This window comes from Lemur catta, chromosome 1 (genome assembly GCF_020740605.2).
Source record: "Lemur catta isolate mLemCat1 chromosome 1, mLemCat1.pri, whole genome shotgun sequence".
Taxonomy (NCBI): domain Eukaryota; kingdom Metazoa; phylum Chordata; class Mammalia; order Primates; family Lemuridae; genus Lemur; species Lemur catta.
The window spans coordinates 6,109,405-6,134,791 of record NC_059128.1 but is presented as its reverse complement, the minus strand read 5'-3'; the positions used below and the strand labels follow the sequence as shown (position 1 = coordinate 6,134,791).

The 25,387-nt window shown below is 49.2% G+C and overlaps 1 pseudogene; it reads right to left on the bottom strand.

Moving 5' to 3' along the window:
• Window positions 1-8,642: 8,642 nt before the first annotated feature.
• On the bottom strand, window positions 8,643-23,699 carry LOC123620129 (annotated as a pseudogene).
• Window positions 23,700-25,387: the final 1,688 nt, after the last annotated feature.

Below are 25,387 nucleotides of genomic sequence, written 5' to 3'. Positions count from 1 at the left end.
AGACTGCCATAATCAATTAGTAATGTCTGCCACTGGTATAGGAGGGGAGTGTCATAGAGGGTTGTCAGGTGACCCCAGCCTTAGATGGTGCTGTACACAGGCTGCATCTGATTCATTTCTGGACTCCCACTGCCTGCACACAATACAAGGTTCTCGGTGAGTGTTGGGGGGGGAGGGAAATTAAATTAATTAGACTTGGTTCAACAATCCTGGGTCCATAAGGTGAGTGGGTGGACATGCAAATGGACAATAGAATCTCAGCTAATCCTCCAAATGTCCCATCTGCATCAGCCTGGCTCCCTCGGGGTTCCTGGAGGCAGGACTCTCACCAACCACTTTATGCATGAGCTCACATTTCAGGGGTGTAGAAAAAGCATGCCCATCTTTCCAGCTGTGGGTTGGTACATTAGCAAAATATCCACAAAATATAAGTCTGGGGAAATCATTCTAAAAAATGGAATAAACCATTACCCAAAGGAAAATTGCCCAAATGTTAAGGGGATTTTTTTTAACCATTCAAATATCCATGGCCTTTATTCCCAATAGCCCTGTTCCTGCTGTGTTATAGAGGGAGGAAAATGTGGATTTATTTGTCTTATAATTTGCCTATTCTCTGTATGAAGCTCACATGCCAACTATGTGTGAAGAGATATAAATATTCCAATTCAGTTATAAAAGGATGTAGATTTGGAATTTTGAACCTCCTGATTTCGGTTGTTTACAAATTCTTTCTCCATGCTGTGATTTGTTCAAGGTATTTAATAAACAGACAAGTCTATAAAAAGATGGAAGGCATATTGTTTTTCGTTAAAGATGACCCTACAATCTCAATCCCTTAAAAATATATTCTGCTTTTGCCTTTCATGGAAGAATGGAAACCTTTAGGATTTTATAAGCAAGGAAGGGAAAAATGAAGTGCATAATTTATAAACAAACAACTCTAAGCAGAATGAAATATCTTTTAATTAAGTCTAAGTTACAGTTCTAGAAGGTACTGCAAGTGCCTTTCACAGATCCATTCATTCATGTATCTGAGAAGCACAGACAGAGCCCCTCACGTGAGTCGGACGGGTGCTTATGAAGGTCAGAACTGGATGTTTGGGATCCGAAGTCCAGGCACTGAGTTCAGGTCTTCTTGGAACCAGCTTTATCTCATTTGGGGAGGGTCCTGTTCCCAGCGTTCCGAGTGTCCTCAGTCAGGCATTCATTCCTTATTCCAAATCATATGCAAAGCGGCTAGCTGGTGAAAGGCACTGGGCTGGGCTCTGGGGACCCAGAAATGGGTGACAGCCAAGAACAGATGCCCCCGACTCCACCGAGAATAAGGCGAGGGGCCCAGCAGCACACTGAGTCACCTGGGGGAGCTACTGGCGTCTGGGGCCCTGGGAAACACACTCACAAGGAGTCATCTTCTGCCTCAGGGACCTTCAAAGATTTCTTTGTATGTCTGATGGTGATGAAAAAAAACTTTCATGGATTCAGCCCCTACCACACGGCAGGCATCGTGCTGGGTGCTCCCCGAATGTTAGCTCGCTGACTCTCAGTCACAGACTCAGGGGGGCTGAGGCTCAAAGACAGACATAAATTTCTCAGAACGCAGAACTCACACATGGCTGACCGGGATCCGGCCCAGCACTTCCAGCTCCAAACCCAAGGATGGTCTCTTTCCCCCACCACATACTGCGCAAGGGGGTGAATCTCGGGGATCAGCCTAGCTGACTTCCAGACTTCAGATGAATGAACATGTATGCAGAGCATGTGTCGCACGGGATGCAGGAACTGGCAGAGTGGTCTGATCACTTTACTTGCAAAATAGGAGAGGGGAACTCACCTGCCCAGAGGCACGCAGCGCAGAGCTAAGCCCGGCATCCCGGTCTCCCAACTCCCGGCGCGAGCCGTGCACAGCTCCACGCCACCTGCACATCCCCCCTCCCCTCCCCCACCCCTCAGATGACACGTGGATCCCAAGGCAAAATCCATCTCAATGGAGTTCCTGTAAATATTTTCCACTCGGTTTGCAGGTTAGCAAGATTCCTTTTCTGCCTCACGGTTTTAGACAATTTACGCTTCCATTCTCAAAACAGATTTTTATCCTAATAAAGGCTTTTATTACTATTATCCACCTGTCATTACACAGCATTAGACAATTACAGAGAGCAGACTGACTCTCCCACCACGAGCCTTCCCCTCCACTCTCGCTGGGGGGAGGGGACGCACACAAACAGAACATTTCATTAAAAAATAGAGAGGCATCTTTAATTTTTTAAGCTCTGCCAAGACTGCTACCTACGCGTTTGAAAACTTTGTTGTGAAAAGTCACTGGCGTGAGCGAGAGGGAGATAATAAAAAAGTGTGGGCTAGAAATCGTCTCCAGCCCGCTTTGATTGCCAGACGATTGACAAAATAATTTGTACCCGTCGGTGCTCATGAAGGGAATTTTTACAATGGATTTGCCGAGCAGATTTTTAATTTTAATCAGTAATGAAAAAATGACAACATGGATCACAACAAGACATCAGTTGCTGAACGGGCTTTGCAGTCCCTGTCAGGCAGCCTCTGTCAGGGAGCCGCACCTCCGTGAACATCAATCACGCGTTTCAAACTCTGTACATCTTCGCGATTTAATTAGACATTTAAGTTCTTTACCCGCAATTTGCAAAACTGTCACTTACCAAAAGTGCAAGACGCTAAAAAATGTTTCACATGAGTCCCAGGAGACTGTTTATCTACTTCATGGGAGAGGATTAGTTAGAAGTTAATGTTTGGACACCCCCCACCCAAAACACACGTTCTCATTCAGCTGCTGTGTAATCTGACCCACGGCTACAGATCGGTTCAAAAAGCGAAAAACATAAAGGCTGATGATTGTGGTAAAAACCAAGCCCAAACTCTACTGTGGAGGACAAGGAAAAGGAGGAGTGGATGGGACAGAGGTTTGTTCTTTTTGTAGGAGACTGACTTGGAGACCTTGGTCTTGCTGACTCACTGGGGTAGGAAAAGCAGAACTCTAGGGGTAAGTTCATGCCCTGGCTCCATCACATGCCATCCAGCTACGGGACTTTGAGTCAATTGCTGTGCCTCTCTGACCCTTTGTTTTTGTAAGCCTGGAAATAGATAAATAAATAAGTAACCATCTCTTATTAATGAATTGCAACAATGTATATAAAGTCTCTGCAGAGTACTTTCATAGAGGTTAATTCCACCTTGATTGAGGGATACTGTCTTTTCACCAGCAGGTGCAGAGAATCAGGGAATGCCCTACCCATCTGAGGACGGATGCAGACAGATGCTGGAATTACCAAAAGGATCCTGAGATGGAGGGACAGTCAGCATCTCAACATAGTGTGGCAGGAACAAGTCTCCCAGAATCACTGGCCAGCAGCTATGACCAAAGACACACGCAACATACAGTGTGCTGTACGAGGCTTTAGTCTTTCACCTCCAAAAGCCCCTAAAGCAGTGTTTGCTTTGAAATCTTTGGAGCCTGGGATTTTTTGCTCTGTTCGGTCTTCTGTTCCATATTAAAGAGACATATGCTTGGTTTAATATTTTAGAGACAGGAGAGTGGATTGGAGGATGAATCTTCCGAGATTGACCGGGCTCTTAGCTTAGTGGCATCACTCCGGAAGCAGAGCAGGAAACAAACAGGGCCTTCTCCTTTAAGAGAACCTTGGCTTACCAAGGCACGTTATTGAAATGAATATAAAAGGTGGATTGTGAAAAACCTATTACTCACAGATAAGAAATGCACCCCAGGCAAAGCTGAGGAGCACAGACTCATTCTGTAGCTGAAGTTTCTTTCAAGTGATCTTTACTCCCCACCCCTAAGAACAGTGGGATGGGGTGAGGGGGCCTGGAAAGGGTGTTCTCATGCACGTCTCGGGGTGGAGGACAAGCGCCAAACTGCAAGCTTGAAACAATTTACCAGTCAAAATTGACAAAATGCACTTTGTAGTTCCCCCCTGCCAAGATTACCTGTTCTTACCTGGGTGAATCCCCGCCACTTTGCTGCAGGAGACAGACAAGGTGCTGTCTCATTATCCCACTAGCCTTCCTCACATTCCTGTCTTCGGAGTGACCTCAAAGCACTTTCCAGGAAGGATGCAGCCTGTCCTGTCTGTGCTGCGGACTCACAGAGCCCAAATCCCATGATGCAAGAGTCAGCAAGAACTGAGACTTGGCAAGTCTGGAGCTGGGGCTGTAAACTCCCACTCATGTGCCAAGCTGCTGTGTGACACTGGCAAGCCCTCCGCCCTCTCTGGGCCTCAGCTGCCTCCCCTCAAAACCAAAGGCACTGGCCAGGACAACTTCCACCCCTGTAGGAGCTCTGATTCTATGAAGCCATAATTTGGGGTGGAAAAATGTTAATGTAGGAAAAAACAAGATAGACATAGGTTTTAGAATAACAGACCTAGATTCAAATCCTAACCCAGCCAAGAGTTTCTGCATGTGTGTGTGTTTGTGTGTGTCTGTACCCACCCTTCTGCACTCACTGTACCCATAGGGAAACCTCCTCCAAGAAGCCCTCCCTGATGCCTCTTTCCCTGGGCTGGGGCGGGGGCAAGGCCTGTCAGGAATGCATGACCCACAATCCCCCATCCTCACCCAGATGCTCTGCCCCCACCCCATCCTGCGCCTGAGTGGTAACAGTGCCCGGGCACTTTTCCCTTCATATTTCTGGGTGAGCCGCTCCCTGGCTCTATTGGCCTACGCCTGTGACTCCCTTCCGAGGACAGGCCTGGGCTCTCCTACCTGCATCCAGAGAGTTCAAGTGTCTGGGGGCGCAGGACTCCTGGCCAGGCCTGAACTAGTAAGAGCCCAGGTCCTTGTCTCAACTCAGGCAAGCTCTGAGGTGTGATTTACAATGTATGCTCCCTCCCTCCCCCAGGGGATCAGGCTGAGACTGCCAGCTTCCCTGAAATCAGGCACCCTCCCTTGGCCTCTTCCCTGCCCTATTCTTTGCCCCGCTACTCCCACTCCTTACTGGTTTCTTCTGGGAGATTCCTTAATAAATCACTTAACACAGGAGTCCTTGTCTCTGGATTTGTCTCTGATGGCTACCCCAGGGCATGCTCGCCTCCTAGGTGCTGTAGTAGAAACATCTGTGGGACGAATGAAGGAAGGAAGGTCACCCAGGGCTCAGTAAGTGTTGGAGGGACACAGGAATCATTCTACAGAGTTGGAAAGCCGTAGAAGGCCAGAGGAGGTCTTCTAGAAGTCTGCTCCACGAGAGTAGAGAATTTCATCTGTTCTTGCTGCATCCACAGTGCCTGCCCCGTTGTGGGCTCTCAACAAATATTTACCGACTGCATGAATGGATGGGACCCACCCCTCTGCCGCCTGACAAGTCCAGCATCCTCCAATTAAACACCTACTCCGTTTCCAAAGACACCCGGTGCCCTGGCTCCCTCTCTGGTGCCAAGAGACCCCGGGCATCCTCCCTTCCAGACCCGCTCCTACCTGTGGGCGCCGCCTCTGCCCAGGACCGTGGCAGAGATGGCGCTGGAGAGCAGCTGCTCCCCTCCCAGCAAAAGCGAGCTCGCCCTCCGCACCCACGAGAGACACCTCTGGGCAGCGTCACCCTGGGTGACCTCCCCGCACTGTGGGCGCAATGCTGGGCAGAGCGATGCCAGCCCCCGTGGGCCGGCAGGCGGGTCGGCAGGTTCGCACTGGGGCGGGAGCGGGAGCGCCCTGCACAATGGGGCTTTGTCCTGGTGCCTGTGAGCCCGCTGGCCGAGGGCGGTGGCCCACGTAGGATGCCACCTCCCAGTTCTGGGAGCCTCTTTCTGAGCCTGCAAACACGTGGCCTCGGGAGGAGAGGCAGGTCCCAGGGGCCACCTGCCTGTGCTCTCCCTTGGCCAGAGGAGCTCAGGGAAAGTCAAAAGGCAGCCTGAGTCCGTGGCCACTTCCAAAGAGGATCATGACAGGGACCACGAGCAAGAGGAAGTCTCTGTCCATCCAGCGCTTACTGTATGCAGGCTCTGTGCTGGGCACTTCCTCTTCCTTACCTCCCACTCTGCTAGGGGTGAATTATCACACCCATTACACAGATGGGTAGGCTGAGGCTCCAGGCAGGAAAGCGACTGGCTCAGAGCCACCAGGCCCGGGGTATCTGCTCCCAAGGCCAGTGCTCTTCCCCCTCCCCCTACTTAGGCCCTCAGAGCTTCTCCCCCACCCCCCTAAACAAGCACCCACCTCTGACTCTGCCAGACAGACCCAGCTGGGTGGAAATGGGGTTTGGATCCCAGCAGCACCCTGCTCTCCCCATCCCGCCCAGCCCAGCTCTGCCCAGCTCAGCTTAGCCCCGCCCCCTCAGCCCCTCCCCCGGCCCAGCACAAGGCAGCCCAGTGTCCCCCTGCACCGTCTGTGTCAGGCATTTCTTCATGTCCCCGTGCTTTCGGCCCTGCCCGTGGGCCGACGTAGCCCCGCAGTGCTGGGCAGTGAGGGTGGCCTGTGGAGGTGGGGGCCGAGCGCCTGGAACGAGTTTCAGCCACAGCGTGCTGCCGAAATCACAGGATCAAACCTCGCAAGAAATCATCCCTCAGGTAGTGACCAGGAAAGGCCCGACGTTGGTAAGGCCAGGACTTGCTGGCCAGGAAGGCAGGAGTTCACAGCCGGGGAGATCAAGAGGCTGAATTCGCGTATTTCCAAACACCCACTTGCACTGCAAACACAGGTCGCTGTGTGCACGTCGTCTGCCTGCTTCGACCACGAACTAGTGCACTGAGAACTCTGCTGGAACGAGGCGTGTCCTCAGCAAACCCTGGCTAGACTGTACTAGTCATAGTCTGTGTCCCAGCAGAGCAGTTAGGGTGGGTGTCCAGGCTCACCCTTAGCCCTGGGGGGCCCTGCCCTTCTCACCTCAGTACCCGCCAGCACCTCACGAAGCTTCCATGAGATGCAGCAATTGCCCAGGGGGGCGGCTATTCGGCGGGGGAGGCAGGTGAAGACCCCACCTCTGTCTAACTCCTGTGGACCCTGTCCACCGCTCCAGGCTCCATCACTCCCGAGATGACGGCAACAAGGATGACAAGACCTGAGATGGACCACGTCGCGAGCCAGGCAGCAGGCCACACTCGTCATACTTATCATCTTGTTTCATCCTCACCACCCACCCTTGGGGGCATGCTGTGTTATGCCCACTTGACAGATGAGGACACTGAGGCACAGAGAGCGTGAAGAACTTGCCCAAAGGCGTGCAGCCAGCAGGACTCTGACCTGCGCTGCAAAGCTCTCAGCTGCACTTCCTCCCCACGTTGCAGGCTGCTGGGGGCCAAAGGAGCCCCCACACTGTTGGAGCCGCCCCCCCACAGGCCACCACCCAAGGGACAGCCAGGACTCATGGAGCCAGGGAAGGTGGCTGGTGGCCAGGAGGTTCCCACCACAGGGGGCTGGGTGAGTGTGGCTGGGGGTCCACAGCACCTTGAGAGGGAGTCAGATCCGCTTTGGGGCAAAGCCACTCAGACACAGAGGCCAGAACCTGTTCGGAGTGGGCAAGGAGCAACGCAGCTGTCATCTGACCTGCCCACCAGCTAAGGGCCCCCCTTGGAGCTGCAAGGACGAAAAATGAACACTTCCCCTCCCAGCCAGTCAACAGGTGAGGGGAGCGTCCTGCACCCCAGCCTCGCCAACGGAGAGCGAGCACTAGAGACGGTGCAAAGCCAGCACCCGCATTTGTGAGCTGCATGCCCCACAGAATGGTATGTGACCTCTCTGAGCCTCAAAGGCCTCCTGCAAAGAATGAAGATGGAAACACTTTTCAAGGCTTAATTGTAACTTAAAAACATTTTCTCCCACAGCGCTTGGCATTTAGTAGGAAAAGCAAGTCCCCTTTTATCTCCTTTTCTCTAGGAAGAAGGCAGAGCCTTCAACAAAGTTCTCCTCCCACCTCCTACCCGTCCCATCTCCGATGGACCAAGCCCCCCGACCAATATGGCCGAGCTGAGCTACAAGGAGGAGGCCGGAGAGGGTCACCCTAGTCAGGGTACCTGACAGTGCCTGGCTCGGAGCTGTGGGAGAGACGGGGAAGGAGCACACATCTCAGTCCCATGCTTTGTACGGGGCCCTCCGCCTGCCCGGCCTCTGAGATGCCCCGTCACAAATCTCCCCATTTTATAGATGAGGAAACTGAGGCCTGTATTATTGAAATCAGCCAAGGTCACAAGATGTATGCACCAGGATCCAAATCCAGTACAGCAGAACCCCAACACCCGGCCACACACCCTGGGAACCGAGGTGACCAACGCCCACCTCTCTTACTAGTGCTGGAAGAGTGACGCGCTCCTCGACTGGGAACAGGCAAGAGCCGAATGCAGCCCTGCCAATCACCCGGCGGAACATATGCATTTCAGGGATGGAACAGTTGTATGCTCTTTTTTACCCAAACTTAATATTTTGCATGTTCCTCTCTCAAACACCACAAGCTTTCCTGTCGCCATGTTGCACAAGCCCCAGAGATATTTTCTGTCTTATGTTGTACCCCACACAGCGGCTGTCTTCTGAGAAAGGAAATCGACCAAGGGACAAAATCTTGTAAATATTCCAGCCATTCACTTATCCAGCATAATTACTCTGCAAAGAGCAACATTTGGGCCTCAGTTCAGTAGGCAGATAACTGCATTATGCAATTAGCCAACGTGCAATTAGCGGGGCTTGTAACGTGCAGGAGCTGAGGGGGCAACACAGACTTCCAGGAGACCCTGTGTACCGGGAAGGGGCACAGCGAAGTGGCACCCGTTCCAGGAAAGGAGCCTGGAGAAGGGTCGTACAGAAAAGTGGAGGTGAGCTCCTCCAATTTTGCAGTCCACTCTCTTCTCTCCATGCGATTGGCCTTCACACAGACTTCAACATCTCTCCCCCAGACTACTGTGACAGCCTCCTACCTGGCCTCCCTGCCTCCGTCCTCCACCCAGCAGCCAGTGAGATCCTTCTAAACTCCAAGTCTGAATGTGTTACTTCTCTGATTCAGTGTCACCTCACCACTTCCAAGGGAGACCCCAGCATGGCCCAAAAGGCACCTCATGATCTGCAATTCGTACAGCCTCTGGTTTTGACAGAGCCAAATACTCGCTCCCACCTCCGCAAACATACTCACGCACACATGCACGCACACACAAACACACACAAATGCTGGGATCTCTGACTCTACCCCATTCCACTCTCCCTTCTGTTGGACAAGCAGCTACTGACCCTTCAAGTCTAAGGTCAAGAATCACATCTTCACGGAGGCTACTCTTACTCCTCCCGCCACTCCTGTCTGGAACCCACACCACGCCGTGTAGAAATCACACGGAGCTGCCTTCTTCACACGGGAAATGACTTCATTTCACGAAAGAGTACCCACTAACAGACTTGCGATTTCATCCAATTTGTACAAGAAGTCTCTTCTTTAAAATAGTATTCCAAGGGTGGGGGGATTACTAATTTTTAAACCCATTGCCAAACTGTGCGAATTTCCACTGCCGAAGACAATGCTTAAACAAGTACACCTAATTCATTATGCCATCATCAGTGCTTGACAACACCATTATTTTTAATTTTGCTAGTTTAATGGGTAAGTTATCAGGCATAATTCTATTTTGCATTTTATATCTAGTGAGGTTGACCAGTTTTTTGTACTTGGGGATTGACTCCCATCTTGTTAGACTTATCTAATTAAAGTAGTTTACTAGTGGAGCCTGGTGGTTTTCTAGTTAATCTGCACAAGCTCACTACACAAACCAGGGGCACAAAGATATTCACTTTGGCATTAGTTATATGGCGAAAAATGAAGAGCGTCAGGAAGGGAGCAGTTTAAACATTCAGAGCGCAACACCTCGCAGAGCACTGGGAAGCCCTGAAAAATGGTAACAACAAAGGCTTTGGACCACGGAAAAACGCTTACTGAGTGAAGAGAAGTCAAAAACAACATAAAATTGCTTCAATATGTTGAGAACAACCATGAAAAATGTCTTCTGTGCAGGGTCCTAGAGATACACATTAAACAAGATTGTCCCTTCCACCAAGGAGCTCACAGTGCGGAGAAATATACAAGTGACTGTGTTAATGCAATGCGAGAGACATTTCGATAAGGTCGTAAGGAAGGCTTCTTAGAGGGATGTCTGAGCTGAATCTTGAAGGGTTGGGTTATCAGTTCTGCTGATGGACTGGTGTCTGGGGACTGAGAGCCCCGTGCACCTGACCTTCAAGGATCGCCACCTAGTCCTCTACCTGGGGCTGCGTCTACTACACCTTGCAACGTGCAACTGCACAACTAAGGCAGCTTCATGTGCCTGACCCCTCTGAGGTGGATGTTCCTACAGCTCATGTCACAGCAGGGGGAAGTGAAGATCAAGGAGGTTCCATCCCCTGTGTTGGGTCATACTGGCTTCAAAACCACGACTGGAAAACCCCAGATCTCATGCTCTGAGCCCTGTGTCTGTGTTTCTCAAACCTCCTGCACCAGACCCATTTGGAGCAACTGTTAAAAATCAACACCCCAAGACCTACTCCAGAGAGACTGAATTTGAACACTTGGGGTGTGGCCAAGGAATCTGGACTTTTTAAAGTGTGCCTTCTAGAGGATTTAGAGAGACACCGAAGTTTGAGGACCAGTGAACGGCATGCCGCTTAATGGTGTGTTCTAGGAAATATCTTCACCTGCCTGGTTTTCCACACTCGCTTTCCATGGCCCAGCCTCCAGGCTTGCTGTCACCATCGCTGGCTACTTAGGGCAACATGCATTTGAGACATTCCTAAGAGCCAGGCAGGCCCTCAGTTGGGGTCGCCCCTCCCAAGAATACTCGACCCTCCAGCTCTGCCTGAGCTCGTTGTCTTGTTCAGAGCCAGTGAGCAACCTGTCTTCCCTTCTCATTTTTATTTGACACCAGCAGCAATGAGGCAACTCCTCTTCTAAATTAATTATGTCCATCATCACTAGAAGAAAGCCCACTGAGCTCCATCAAGTTTGGCAAGTGACGGAGAAGCCTGCATGTCACACCGTGGCGTCAGCAACAGAAATCGGTGCTGGAGCGGACAGAGGTGGGGCAGCTGATGCTGTCAAACGTCATCAGCCAGGGTTGAGGGAACAGCCCGGAGTTGGGTAAACCCAGGTCCAAGTCCTGCCCTCCTCTTGCAAGGCGTGTGACCTTGACTGTGCCTGTCACCTCTCTGGGTCTCAGTTTGCACATCTGTGCAATGGACATGGTAACAACGGGTTGTCCCCAGGGGCATTCGAGCTGCCGTGTGGAGCATGACTCTGGAAACACACACCACTTCTGAACTCGCCGGGAGGATGGAAGGATATGAACTTACTTTGCACTTGAGAGTAGGTTTCTTTGTTCTTATGGGAATGGGAAAACTGCAAAGGTTTTTAAAAAAGGTTATTTACAAATACTAATGTACGTTCTTTCAAAGCATATTAAAAAGTGGTAAAATGCTAAGAGAAGGGAGAGGGCAGGTCATCCCCTGAACCGCCTTAGCTTCCGTCTCAAGGGTTTCAAGCTGCCTTATTTGGGGCAGCCCGTGGGGCCAGTGCGTCTGGCCCCTCCTCTTGCTCCACTCGCCTTTGGGGGTCCCAGCCCAGCCCCCGCCTCCTGGTGCCACTTCTAGTCCCTAAACACGCCCATGTGAGGCCTTCCTGGGGCCCTTCTTGCCACCTGCTGGTCTTCCCGCAGACAGTGGCATGCCCGTGCAGCGCTTCCTCCCTCCTGGCCACCCACCTGAGACCGTGGCTCTGCACCCTTTATTTTCTCCACATGCTGTCACCATCTGACTTTTCACTCGGCTGTGCTCGGCTCCTGCCTCCTGAGCTCCCAGACACTGCCTACTTGCTCGCATCCCAGCACCTAGAATGCACCCTGGGTACTCAGTCCATACTGTTCAATTAATTGCTCAGTCACACGGGCTCTATCTCATCTAATCCATACATCCAGCCTGAGAGGCAGGTGTCATTTGACCCATTTTTATAGATATAGTAAACAGGACTCAGAGGAAATGGGCAACTGGCCAAGGTCCCGCAGCCGGTAAGTGATGGTCCAAGTGACAGGAATTCTAATCCAGGTTTTCCTGAATCCCTTCCCCAAACCTTAGCAATTCACCCCTCGGCCCAAAAGGGCGAGTATGTAATGAGTGAACTGAGTGGCCGAGAACATACTGGACTCACCAGAAAGCCAGTGCCACCAACTGCACAGCCTCGTGACAGGCCCCTCCGACCTTTCCATCCAGAGGTAAACCTCAGCGAAGGAACCCCGGACCTCCCTGCCTCGCCGCTTAGAGTAGGAGCCCCTTTCCCAGGGCTGCAGGGTGCAAGAACCCAGCATACTCTGCAACCCCCAGGGATGAGCTGGGGGGGCTACAGGGGCCTACTCGGCCTGGGAGGAGAAGAAAGGACCCCTCTGTATAGTTGCCAGAAATCTCCCTGCATCCCACTGAGGGTTCAGGGAAGGTAGGAGGGAGGCAAACCGTAGCTGAGAATTTTCTCGGCCCTTCCCACCTGCCCTCCTCTGGCCCGCACAACCCCTGTGCACAGCAGAGGTCATGGAGCCGTGCAGACTGTGCCCTGCTCCCCCCGAGGGGCACCACTAACACAGAGCATGCTGGGAGAGGCTCTCCTTGCAGTGTGCAGCCTGGTAACCCTGGGCAGCATCCCATTTCAGAGACGTGAAAACAGAGGCTCAGAGATGGGCCCTGACTTATCTAAGCTTCCCCAGTTAATGAATGACCAGGCGAGGATCCAAATCCCATCGTCTGACCCCAAAGCACACGCTTAGCCCACACTCGACAACACCTTCCACACGCTCGAGCTCACACTTGTTATCCACTCAGTCTTTGCTGTGACCCAGGAAGAGAGGTTTTATGAATGAGCAAACTCTTAAATCTGCCCAAATCAAAGGACTGTGATGTCAATCTAATAAGTTCACAGCCTTTCATTATAATCATAGTAACCTTCAATAAAAGGTAAGGCTTACTGCAGGCAAGTCGCCACGAAACACCGTGCAGATCAGCGGCAGCCTGCCAGGCGAAAAGGGAAAAACATCTGAAGGGACAGGGTCCCCCGCTTCCACCAAAATACCCTCTTCTCTCAGGCCCCAATTGGCAGAACCCGCCAGGGCACGGTCAGCTTGTCCCACCGCTGGGAAGTGGTGGAGTCAGAACTGGAATCCAAAGTTCAAACTCTCCCCGATGCCTCATTGCCTGTCAATGGTGTTTCATTTATTCTTATGGTAACCCAAACACCAGTCATTATTATCCTGATGGAGGCAGATTGCGTTTTCCAGAAATAGCCACACCCCACCCCAGAACCTTACCATGTCCCCAGCAGGAGCTGGAGTCTGTGTCTCCTCTCTGTGAACCTGGATGGCCTCAGTGGGTCTTTAACAATAGACGACCCAGCCACCATGCTGTGAGGAAGCCCAGGGTACGTGAGGAGGCCATGTGTAGATGTCCCCGTGGACAGTCCCTTCTGAAATCCCAGCCAACAGCCAGCAGCAATGAAGCCTTCAGGGGGCTCCGGCCCAGCCACCATCTGACTACAATCCCATGAGCGCTCCTGCTGAGAACTGCTGGGCTGAGCGAAGCATCGGGAGAGATAACAGATGCCTGCTGATGGCGGTACCCCGGGCTTGGGGCACCTGCTACACAGCAACAGACAGCCAGAGGCTCACCTTATCAATGAGTAACTGAGGCTCACGGGCATGGCATGACTTGTCCAAAGGAAGCCAAATCTCCAGGCTGAGGCTGTCTGACTCTGGGCTGCTCCCAGGAGCAGGAGGAAGGGGGGGGCCACTACCTTGTCCCTTCTTCATTCCTTCCTTCCATTGTGTGTGTTCCCTTCAGCTTATTAAACCACCAGGGCTTCTTTTACCCGGGGAAATAAAGGAAGGCTCTTTGCTAGCATCGTTTCTGCACAGGGAGATGAATACAACATAATCATGTCCTGTAATGACTACTCGTATAAAAAAATCATGTTTTCTTTACAAAGAGCCTCTCTCCCTTTTCTCTCTCCCAAATCAATCCAAACTGCGAGAACTATGACAAGTACAGCCTCCAAGATGATATCCAATCTGTCAGATCTGCAGCCCTTCATTATGAGCGTAATCACAATAAATGGAAGATAAGGCTGAGTGCAGCAAAGGTCGCCATCGGGAGACGCTAACTCACCACCCGTCTGCCCGGGACAGCGGCCGGGCCTGTGGGGGAAGCGAGGGAATAAAACCTCGAGGAGGCGGGTAAGTGCCCCCCCGTCCACCAGGGCTTGCCGGGAGTGGAGCCCACCGGAACCAGCGTGGCAGCCCAGGCTGAGCAAATCCCTTCCCACACACTTTCTGGTTTCTTCTCAAACTTCTCCAAGGCAACAGATTTTTACTTCCTTTTAAGATTTCTGTTTTGCTCAGAGAAAGAAAGAAGTTATCATACACCGAGTTCTTGCACACCAGGCACTGTGCATGCATGTCCCCCCACTTCAAGGCCGCCCCAGGAGGGTGGGCATCTTTCCTGGTGGCTGGAGCACGGCCGCAGTGTCTACAGAGAGCTGGGTTTGAATCCCCTCCCTGGCTCTCAGCTGCTGTGTAAACTCAATGCTCGATACATGAATGCTCGTGGGATGAGAAAATAAAATATAAGGCTCGTTCTCATTCTCACCCCCATCCCCTTCCCTCTCACTGTGACACATCCCCATCTATAATGCACCAAAAAGGTTTAATCCTGAGTAGAGACTGAGTTCACAGTTCCCGAGGTGAAACCAAGACAAGTTGTTGCCTTCTAAGCTGATGGACCCTCACACCAAAAAGCAGACGTAGCCGTCATGCATATGCAGAACACAACCACGCCTGTGCCCTCCTCTCCCCAGGCCTGGGGAGCCTGAGAGAACGTTCCTTCTCCCAGGGAAGAGTCAGGTGCACAGGTCCCACCATCCTGGGAAGACTGTAGGAGCCAGGGACAGGGGACAGCATGGGGGTGCCATCACAGCAGGGTGAAGGCCCCCAGAAGAGCCAGGAGTGATGAGGAGTTATAGAAGGTTCCAGTAGCTGACCAGCAGTGGCCAGAATGCAGTGCACTTCCTGTTACCCAGACAGCTCTAGAGAGAACCAGGGGACACAGTGCCCTAGCTCCGCTTTCACCAAGAGCACCAGATATTTGCGGGACACACCCGTAGGCCTGTCAGTCCCTTGTGATGACACTACTAATTGCAGGCACACCTCGGAGCCGCTGCGGCCCAGTTCCAGACCACTGCAACAAAGTGACTATTTCAGGACAGCAAGTCATGCAAACTTTTTGGTTTCCCACTGCATATAAAAGTCACGTTTACAATATACTGTAGTCTATTAAGTGTGCCACAACATTATGTCTAAAAAAGTATATTTTTTAGACAAATTTGTAAAGTAATTTACAAATACTTTATTGCTAAAAAAAAATGCAAATGATCACCTGAGCTTTCAACAAGTTGACATCTTTTTGCTGGTCGAGGGTCGTGCCTTGCTGTTGACGCTGCTGACTGATCAGAGTGGTGGCTGCTGAAGGTTGGGGCGGCTGCGGCAATTTCTTAAAATAAGACAACGATGACGTTTGTCCCATCGTTTGACTTTTCCTTTCATGAAAGATTTCTCTGTGGCACGTGATCCTGTTTGGTGGCATTTTACCCACAGTAGATTTCAAAACTGGAGTTGATTCTCTCAAACGTTGCCACTACTTTAGCAACTGAGTTTATGTACTATTCTAAATCCTTTGTTGTCGTTTCAGCAACGTTCACAGCATCTTTACAAGCAGCATGTTCCATCTCAAGAAACTACGTCTTCGCTCATCCAAGAAGCAACTGCTGATCCTGAGATCCCAGCAAGGCAGCCCCATGTCCAGGCTCCTCTGCTTATTCTACTTCTCTAGCTTTTTCTACCACATCTAATGTAACTGCACCAAAAGTCATCCATGAGCGTTGGAACCAACTTCTTCCAAAGCCCTGTTAATGTTGATATTTTAACCTCCTCCCACGAATCACACATGTTCTTAATGGCATCTAGAATGGTGAATCCTTTCCAGAAGGTTCTCAATTTACTTTGCCCAGATTCATCAGAGGAATCACCATCTATGGAAGCTATAGCTTTACGAAATGTATTTGTTAAATAATAAAACTTGAGAATTGAAATTACTCCCTGAACCACAGGCTACAAAATGGACGTTGTGTTGGCAGAAAACAGCATTCATCTCCTTGTACGTCTCCATCAGAGCTCTTGGGTGCCCAGGTGCATTGTCAATGAGCAGCAGCACTTGGAAACGAATCTTTCATCTGAGAAGTCAGTCTCAACAGTGGGCTTAAAATATTCATCAAACCATGATGTAAACAGATGTGCTGTTGTCCAGGCTTTGTTGTTCCATTTATAGAATCTAGGCAAAGTAGATTTAGCATGATTTTTAAGGGCCATAGGATTTTCAGAAGAGTAAATGAGCATTGGCTTCAATTGAAAGTCACCAGCTGCATTAGCTCCTAACAAGACAGTCAGCCTGTTCTTTGGAGCTCTGAAGCCAAGCGTGGACTTCTCTTTAGCTATGAATGTTCTAGATGGCATCTTCTTCCAATATAAGGCTGTTTAATCTACACTGAAAACTGTTGTTTAGTGTATCCACCATCATCAGTGATGTCAACTAGATCTTCTTGATAACTTGCTGCAGCTTCTACATCAGCACTTGCTGCCTCACTTTGAACTTTTATATTACGGAGATGGCTTCTTTCCTTAAACCTCATGAACTGACCTCTGCTACTTTCAAACGTTTTTCTGCAGCTTCCCCACCTCTGTCAGCCTTCACAGAATTGAAGAGAGTTAGGCCTTGCTCCGGATGAGGCTGTGGCTTAAGGGAATGTTGTGGCTGGTTTGCTCTCCTATCCAGACCACTCAAACTTTCTTCATATCAGCAATACGGCTGTTTCACTTTCATATCATCTGTGTGTTCACTGGAGTAGCACTTTGCTTTTCCTTCAAGAACTCTTCCTTTGCATTCATAACTGGTTTAACTGTTTGCTGCAAAAGGTCTGGCTTTCAGGCTATCTCAGCTTCCAACATGTCTTCCTCACTAAGCTTAATCATTGATAGCTGTTGATTTAAAGTACAAAACATGTGACTCTTCCTTTCACTGGAACACTTAGAGGCCACTGTAGGTTATTAATTGGACTAATTTCAGTATGGCTGTGTCTCAGGGAATAGGGAGGCCCAAGGACAGCAAGAGACAAAGGAACAGCCAGGCAGCAGAGCAGTCAGGACACATCATGTTTATTAAACTCCAAGTCTACATGGGCATAGTTTGTGGCAGCCTGAAACAATTACAATAGTAACATCAAAGCTTGTCTGCAGGAAGCACTTGTGTGATTAAGTTGTGAGGTGAACTAGCCACTTTTCCTTCCAACACCATTTTTACTGGAAAGAATAACTGACAGATAAACTATGGCTATTTGAATTTGGATATTTGGCAGCCACCCTTTCAAAAGTGAACAAAGTGAACATGTCCCTTAAAAAAAAAAACAACTTACAGCACAGGTGATCAATGATATCATTTGAGATTTCAAATAAAAATTAAAATTTTGGAAAACTTGTCTTGGCCATCTTGAGCTTGATGGCTCCCCAATGTTTAAAGACTTTTCTGATAAAATCAATGATGACATAAACAAATGTGATTTTTTAACATTATATAATCAAATGTGTCAACATTTGAAAGACTTGCATAAGTCAGTGAAGCAATATTTTCCAAATGATCAATGCATAATGTTACAAAATTATGCATGAGCGAAAAATCTATTCAAATTACAAGAGAGATGGAGAGATGGTTAGATTTTAAGGAAACCAAATATGAAAAGTTCATTGATCTGGTTTCAGATTCCACCTTGTAATTAACCTTTAAGAAACTACCACTTGTGAAGCTCTGGTGTAGGATCAGACTATACCCACAATACTCTGAAAAGGCCATTAAAATATTCCCCTTTTTTCCAACTACATATCTGAATGAGGCCAGATTTTCATTACATATTCCAACCAAAACAACATATCTCAATAAATTGAATGCAAAAGCAGATATGAGGACATAGTTGTCTTTTATTAAGCTATGTGTTAAAAAAAAATAAGCCAAGGTGGAAAACAATGCCATATTCTCAATATTTTTTGTTTCAGAAAGTGTGGCTGTTTTTCATGAAAAGGTAAGTTATTTCTAATAACTAATATTTATTATTGTTACTTTAAAATGAATTTATAAATATTTTACATTCTTCTCAGTTTTAACTTATATTACAATAAGATATTCATAGTGTAACCCAGATGAATAAAATCCTTTTGGGGTTCTAACAATTTTTAACAGTATAAAGATGTCCTGGGACCGAATAGTTTGAAACCACAATTCTAGGATAACCATTAAAAGAATAACAAAAGAATGTATAAATACTAAGTAAAGGAGCAAAAAGAATAATAATGAAAAAAATAGTGAATCCAAAAGAAAGCAAGAAAGGAGAAGACAGAAGAAATAAACTCTATCAGTCATTACATTAAGTGCAAATGGACAAAGACTTACAGATAAGATTTAAGAAAAAACAATTCAATTATATGCTGCTTACATGATACACACTTCAAATATAAAAATGTGGAAAAACTGGAAGTAAAAGGAGGGAAAGATATCTCAATGCAAACATTAACCAAGAGAAAACTGAAAAAGCTACATTAATATCAGACAATGTAGACTTTAAGGAAGTAAAAGTGACTAAATATAGAGAGGGGCATTTTATAAAATATGAAATCCAATTTGCCAGAAACATATAATAATTCTAAATGTGTATGCACCTAATAACATAGTCTCATAACATGCAAAGCAAAAACTGACAGAACTAAAAAGAAAAATAGATGAAATCACTATTACAGTGGCAAATTTTAATACTTTTTTTTGTAATTGATAGAACAAGCAGACCAAAAACATTAGCAAGGGTATAGAAGTTTTGAATAACATAATTAACCAACTTGACTTAATTGACATTTACAGAGCACTGCACCTCACAACTGCAGAGTATACCTTATTTTCAGGTACACTTAACATTTACCAAAATTGACCATACACTGAGCCATAAAGCCAGTTTTGACACTTTTGAAAGGATTAACTCACACAGAGCATGTTCTCTGACTGGAGTGGAATTCAGCTAGGCATCAAGGACAAATTAAGAATTTGAGAGATGAGGAAATACACGTCTAAGAAATACACCGGGTCAAACAAAAACATCCGGTAGAAATTAGAAAGTATTTTAACTAAATGATAATAAAACTATACTATTTGATAAACTGTGGAATGTACAAAAGCCATGCTTAGGGGGAAATGGTATAGCCTTAAATGTGTATATTAAAAAAGAGGAAAAGGTGAAAGACCATGATCCAAACTTCCATCTCAAGAGTTTGGGGAAGAAAAAAGTAAATTAAACCCAAAGAAAGTGGCAGGAGAAGTGGCTGCTGGAAATTCTGGGGTGTGTCCTCCCTGGAGTCTGGAGGGGACACTGCTCTGGGAGGCTGGCCGGGGCTGCCCGGGTGCAGCAGTTCGGCCAGGAATACTGTCTCCGCAACGTCAGCTCCCGCCACCTTCTGTCTCCTGTTCATTTTCTTTCTGTCCCAGATATTTTTGCTAATCTAGTACACGTGGTTTCAATTTACATTCCCCTGATTACTAAGAGGTTGGGAATCTCTTCAGATATTTGGAACCTCATGTGGTTTCTCTTCTGTGAATTGTTCATTCAGATATTTTGCCCATTTTTCTATTCATTGCCCTTTTTATTTTGATTCGTAGAATTCTTCCTGTCTTCTGGAAGCAAATCCTTTATTTGTTACATATATTGTAAGTATCTTCTCTCAGTTCATAGGCTGCCTTTTCATTTCTTTTAGGATATCTCTTACTGAACAGAAAAATTTACATTTAATTTCATGTGGTCAAATGTATCAATACTTTCCTCTGGGTTTGGGGAGGGGCGTTTTGAAAGTTCTTCTCTATCTCGTAGTCATGAAGATATTCTATTTTCTTCTAAATGCATTAAAATTTCTCTTCTTGAATGTAGGTCCTTAATGCACCTGGAAGTGATTTGGGGGGTGTCGTATGAGGTTGACTGATTTTTACAGTAGACGATGCATTATATGAAAACGGCTGAGCCTAGAATCGAATCCTGACCCGTCTCGTCCAAACCACGTGATCGCTCCCCTGCGCCCCACTCCATCCTCGCAGAGCCTCCAATCTGAGCTGCACTTGGCTCCTGGCCCTGCAGTAGGTGCTGGGGACACAAAGATCTACCAGCCCCAGGCCTGCCATGGACGAGCTCCCAGTCTGATGGGGACCCAGGGAGGTGCTAGGCCAGGGGACACCTGGACTCCAATTCCTGGAGGGTGAGAACTTCAGAAGCAAGTGCAGGGCCACTGTGGGCCCAAAGGCGAGGCTGGGAAAACTGCCCAAAACTCCCAGGGAGCACGAAGTGCTTATGTCCTACTTACAAAAGAGCAAAACAATGCTTGGAAAGTCAGAGCAACCAGCCCGAGACGGTACATGGGAGAAAGAGGCAGTGGTGACATGGAAGCCAGGCCTGAGCCTGCCATCTGGTTTCTCTTGCTCGTCCAGCATGTCAAGACGAGAGCGGCTGCGGCGCGCGGGCAGCAGCTGTGGGCTTGTGGGCCGCCCAACCACCCCCGCTGCCTGACCCCAGCCGGGCGTGGGGCCTCTGCAGGCTGCAGCTTCCTGGTTCTACGGTGCCCCGCAGCAGTGGAGGGTTCTCACGTTTCCCACAGCACCCAGCCTTGCCAGCTGCAGCCAGGTGTTTCTAGCAATCCACCCCCAACACACACACTCACATGCGTGTGCACACACACTCACACACGTGCCCTGCCAGGTTACCTTGTACAGGGATCACACCACCCTCCACAGGATCTCAGCTCTGGAGTTGTGCAAACCAAGCTCAAATGTCTGAATCTTCACCCAGCAGCAGGCCCTTCTACCCAGCTGTCCACGCTGCTCTGCGGCCAGTGCTGGGTGACCCGGCCAGCACGTGCCTAGGGACTCGGGGTCACATACACACAGAGTTCAACATCAGATGACTTACCAGAATTGTGCAATCAAAAAAAACCTAACAAGAAGTTACTGTAAACTTCACAGTGCACATAAGTTTTGTATCAATATGAAAAATAAAATTTGGGTTTGAATTAGATGGGGCTGTGGACATCAATATCTCTTCTCAGCTTAGATCTTCTAGAAGGTTGAATTTGCCCTGACAGAGGCTCAGCCCAAGGGACTGTTGTTCCAACTTGGTTCTGGGTTGCTCTTTCTCCTTCTGCCTCTGATCCTTCCAGCTGTAGCATCTTCCTCCCTCCTCTCCCTCTCTCCTCCCTCTCGCTGCCCTACATATAATCATTTCCAACCCTGAAGCACTTCACATTTGGTGAAAAGCACTTCAGTTTCAAAGTGATTAGAGGTTGAAGATCCGTAGTTTAAAATTTAAATTAAACCTATTAAAATTACAGGAGCACTTCACATGTTTTAAGCAAATAATTATTTTTTACAAACAGATCCGGGAGGTTGGGGTGAGCCAGGTTCCAAACAGGAGGGACAAAGCAGCGGCAGTGACCTCCAAGAAGCCAGCCTCCCCCCGACCTCCAGCCGTACTCAGGTTGCCCAGGGCAGCTTCCCCAAGTTCTGGGTGAGGAGAGTCCACAGAAATCAGTCACGGCCCCAGGGAACTTCCTTCCAAAGTCACCCAAAGAATGAGACTCCAAGTGCCTGCTTGGGGTTCCAGTGCAAATGGAGGTGGCCCCACTCACGGGAGGGAGGGGAGATTCTCTCTCAGCACCCCCAGTCCCTGCCTTGTGACACACATACCACATCCCTGTGGGCCCCAGCACGGACAACATAGACTTCAGGGCCACCGGGACCTCACATTCATAAAGTATTTTTTGTATCCTGGACAAAGCAATGAATAGGCAGAGTCTCTGCCCTTGAGGAGCTGAGCCCAGGAGAGAAGTGAGAATATAAATAACAGCACAGAGTTGTGAATATGACAACATAAAACTGTATTAAGTAATAAAATAGAACAAAGATGGAAATGATTAACTTCTGAGGTTTTCTGGGTTGGCCTTGCAGAGGAGGGGCTATGTGAACTGGGATTTACAGGATGAATAGGAGTTTTCAGGTATACGAAGATTGCAAAGACTTTCTAGAGACCAACACCATGACATCATATTCCTGCTGTAGAATAAAGAAATGTATCACAGGCTTCTCGAGTTATCTTCTCTTACCAAGTTGGAAACTGAGCCTCAAAGGGTGGAAGCTACTATCAGAGGTGTCGGTTAGAAAGCTGTAGACTCAAATCCAGGTCTGACCCCAGCAACCCAAGTGCTTTTGATTCCCCCTGTGTTGATACCTGGGGCCAGAGATTGTTGTTTTAAGTCTTTTGTTGTTGTTGTTGCTGTTGTTATTGTTATTATTGGCAGAACTGCAGCCTAGGATCAAATCCAGAAAACCAACGAGCCAGCCTCCCCGCACCCCACGCTGGGCCCAGCTGCCTTTGGGACCTCAGTGGGAGAGGAGCTGGTTGCTGGAACACAGAGCAAAAGAAAACAGCCCCTGGTCCGTGGGGCGAAGTGAGACAGGCAGCCCCAGCGGCCAGGGAGAGCCGGGAGGCCAAGCCCAGCCCAGACGTTTCAAAAACAAACCTGCATCCAGGTTTCCATCTCCCCAGGCAGGTCCCACCCTCCAGGAAGAAGGTAACTTCAAGCAGCCCAGGCTCCCGGAATCCTTGTTTTGAGTTTTCCCGTTTCCCTAATTAGGTCGCAAAGCCCAGAATAATCTAGGCAGCTTCCTTGTGCTCAGTAAGGTTGGATGTGGACTGTGGTGTTTATTTAAAAATATTCCCAAAGAGGGATGGGGGTGGAAGGACGGGCAGGGAGGCGCTTTCTAAATAAGAATCAGCCCCTGGGGCGGGAGAGGGGGCAGGTATTATTAATGAGTACAGAGTTTCTGTTGGGGACCACAAAAAGTTTTGGGTACGGATCGTGGGGCTGGTTACACAACACCGTGAATGTATTTAATGCCACTGACTTGTACACGCAGGAATGGTTAAAATGACAAATATTATGGTATGGATATTTTACCATAATAAAAAGTAATAATAATTAGCGTCTGCGATGCCTTGTGAATGGACGAGAAGTAAAGAAGTCCTCGGTGACAATTGTCTCACAAGGGATGACAGGGCAGGAAACACTGCCTCACTCTGGACGATTATTGATTTATCGGCCCAGCAGGGACTGGAGGAGACCTGCTGTCCCAACAGCCTGCGTGCATGGCTGTGACGCAGGGCCGTCCCTGGAACACCTTGACTCTCTGGGGGCACATATTTAACTGGGAAGTCAGCGGAGCCATTTTTCTTTCAAGAAACAAACTGACAGCTGTGTCCGAGTGAGGGGCTCAGCTCCCGGGCCGTCCCTAGGAGCCGCGCCCCTGCCCGGGAGGTTGCGGGTGGTGGAAGGGGCACCCTCACCCCCAGTCCCAGCACCACCCACATGGCATCCCTCTGCCCCCCCGAACCGCGGCGTCCTCATGGCCCACACAGCTAAAATCCTTGCACCGAATGAGTTGACACTTGTGCCTGTGCCTGGCACGTAGCGGGGGTTTGACAGGGCTGGTTCTCTCTGGCTGTTACTCCTAAGGGGAGCCTCGGACTTGCCTGAGCCACCCTTCATTCTTGGAGACCAAGAGCGACCCTCACTGAGGCCACGGCTGGCAGGAGTCACAGGCGGGGTCGAGGCCTTGCTCTCTGTTCAGTGACCTGTGGACTCTGTGTCCTGGGTCGGGTGGAGGCAGAGGAGAGGCCACGTGCACTCAGGAGCAAAACCACAGTGGTCCTGCCCCACACCCTTGGCTGCTCGGGGCAAGAGAAGCTTTGGGAAAAGCTTCGATAACATGGTGGCCCATGAAAGCTCAGCTCTGGAATCAGGGTGAGGGAGGGAAGGGGGACCAGCAGGCTGGTCGCTCGTGTACCACCATCGAAGGATGTCCCTTGTAGACATGGGGCTGCGGAGTCCCTGGAGGGCTGTCTGTCCTGCTCAGTCCAGGGAGTCCTAGAATGGGGAATGCTCTGCAAGAAAGACCTCCCTCCTACCCCGACCCCAAAACAAGCCAGCTCCTTCTTGGCTGAGACCACTGCCCTTACTTAGAGGAGAGAGCAGAGCACAGGGGCTGTTCTGGAAGTCCACCAGGAGCCTTCTCAGACATTGTCCCCATAGCCCCTTTTCACAGCTCTTTGAGAGAGCCCCGAGAGGGGTGATCACCTGCCAAGTGTTTCTCAACCTCCTTTGGCCTAAGAGTCTTTTTTCCTCATGTCTTGCAGCACTCAAGTTCTAAGGACACATTGTGAGAAATGTGGCCTTCATACTTCTTAGCTATGGCTAAATCTGGCATGAATTTTTCCAAGTTTTTCTTGTAGAAATGTGAAGCATCAGCACCTGACATTCTTAGAGCCTCAGTTTTGACATCTGTAAAATGGGTATCATGGGTCACACCCACACAGACGGCTGCTGTGGGAACAAAAGAAACTATCTCATGGAACGCACTGGTCCAAGTTACCTGCAGCTCCCCAGGAAATAACTAAGCACCACCTTTTGTTACCCGTTGCAAGTTGCTCTTACTTATTTATTCGCATATTCCGCAAATATTTACTACCTGACAGACCATCGTCACTATTCAGTTCGGGATACAGATGCTGAGTGGGGGCTGAGCTGGTAAATCCCAGCCCAGAATCAGAGCCTGGGTTGGCCTGAGCAAAGCCAGCCATTCTCCCCCCACCGGCTGCCACGGGCCCCCGCAGCACCTATGCAGATGCCATGAGGAACACCGCAAGGGAGTCAGAGGCCCTTCTCACGGGAGGTCAGGGCTCCGTGGAGACGTGGAATCGGCCAAGGCCCAGAGCGCCTGCGATGGACCAGGCCAGGTGGATGGATGGGTTTGGCAAGAGGGAAAAACGTGAGTCGTGAAGGTGGACCATGGAGGAGGCCCTGCAGGTGGGAGGGGAGGCGAGGTTGGCATCTCCAGCTCAGCCTGCACCACAGAGGAGCCAGGGGTAGGGCTTGGTGCTGCGGGCACTGGGGGGCTTGGTGGGGTTCCAGCTGGGGTCGTCAGAGGCTGTCTGGTGCAGAAAGACTCACCTAAGACTGTATGGAGACCCTTCATCCACTGCAGGTAGGCATGTAAAATGCCACAGCCACTTTGGAAAACAGTCTGCAGTTCCTCAAACAATTCAACACGGGGTCAACCCATAACCCAGCAATTCTGCCTTTAGGTATAGACCCAAGGGAAATGAAAACAAATGTCCACAAAAATGTGTCCATGAATGTTCATAGCAGCGTTATTCATAATTGCCAAAAGGTGGAAA